Raw genomic sequence first — 1,767 nt, 5'->3', positions numbered from 1 at the left:
ACTACATACTCTACCTGTAGTCGTTCTGGGGAGGAACGCTGAACTACACTACTCTACCTGTAGTCGTTCTGGGGAGGAACGCTGAACACACTACTCTACCTGTAGTCGTTCTGGGGAGGAACGCTGAACTACACTACTCTACCTGTAGTCGTTCTGGGGAGGAACGCTGAACTACACTACTCTACCTGTAGTCGTTCTGGGGAGGAACGCTGAACTACACTACTCTACCTGTAGTCGTTCTGGGGAGGAACGCTGAACTACACTACTCTACCTGTAGTCGTTCTGGGGAGGAACGCTGAACTACACTACTCTACCTGTAGTCGTTCTGGGGAGGAACGCTGAACTACACTACTCTACCTGTAGTCGTTCTGGGGAGGAACGCTGAACTACACTACTCTACCTGTAGTCGTTCTGGGGAGGAACGCTGAACTACACTACTCTACCTGTAGTCGTTCTGGGGAGGAACGCTGAACTACACTACTCTACCTGTAGTCGTTCTGGGGAGGAACGCTGAACTACACTACTCTACCTGTAGTCGTTCTGGGGAGGAACGCTGAACTACACTACTCTACCTGTAGTCGTTCTGGGGAGGAACGCTGAACTACACTACTCTACCTGTAGTCGTTCTGGGGAGGAACGCTGAACTACACTACTCTACCTGTAGTCGTTCTGGGGAGGAACGCTGAACTACACTACTCTACCTGTAGTCGTTCTGGGGAGGAACGCTGAACTACACTACTCTACCTGTAGTCGTTCTGGGGAGGAACGCTGAACTACACTACTCTACCTGTAGTCGTTCTGGGGAGGAACGCTGAACTACACTACTCTACCTGTAGTCGTTCTGGGGAGGAACGCTGAACTACACTACTCTACCTGTAGTCGTTCTGGGGAGGAACGCTGAACTACACTACTCTACCTGTAGTCGTTCTGGGGAGGAACGCTGAACTACACTACTCTACCTGTAGTCGTTCTGGGGAGGAACGCTGAACTACACTACTCTACTGTAGTCGTTCTGGGGAGGAACGCTGAACTACACTACTCTACCTGTAGTCGTTCTGGGGAGGAACGCTGAACTACACTACTCTACCTGTAGTCGTTTGGGGAGGAACGCTGAACTACACTACTCTACCTGTAGTCGTTCTGGGGAGGAACGCTGAACTACACTACTCTACCTGTAGTCGTTGTGGGAGGAACGCTGAACTACACTACTCTAACTGTAGTCGTTCTGGGGAGGAACGCTGACCTACACTACTCTACCTGTAGTCGTTCTGGGGAGGAACGCTGAACTACACTACTCTACCTGTGTCGTTCTAGGGAGGAACGCTGACTACACTACTCTACCTGTAGTCGTTCTGGGGAGGAACGCTGACTACACTACTCTACCTGTAGTCGTTCTGGGAGGAACGCTGACTACACTACTCTACCTGTAGTCGTTCTGGGGAGGAACGCTGAACTACACTACTCTACCTGTAGTCGTTCTGGGGAGGAACGCTGAACTACACTACTCTACCTGTAGTCGTTCTGGGGAGGAACGCTGAACTACACTACTCTACCTGTAGTCGTTCTGGGGAGGAACGCTGAACTACACTACTCTACCTGTAGTCGTTCTGGGGAGGAACGCTGAACTACACTACTCTACCTGTAGTCGTTCTGGGGAGGAACGCTGAACTACACTACTCTACCTGTAGTCGTTCTGGGGAGGAACGCTGACTACACTACTCTACCTGTAGTCGTTCTGGGGAGGAACGCTGACTACACTACTCTACC

This window comes from Procambarus clarkii, chromosome 3, assembly GCF_040958095.1.
Source record: "Procambarus clarkii isolate CNS0578487 chromosome 3, FALCON_Pclarkii_2.0, whole genome shotgun sequence".
NCBI classification, from domain to species: Eukaryota; Metazoa; Arthropoda; class Malacostraca; order Decapoda; family Cambaridae; genus Procambarus; species Procambarus clarkii.
Note: the sequence above shows the minus strand (reverse complement) of the source record.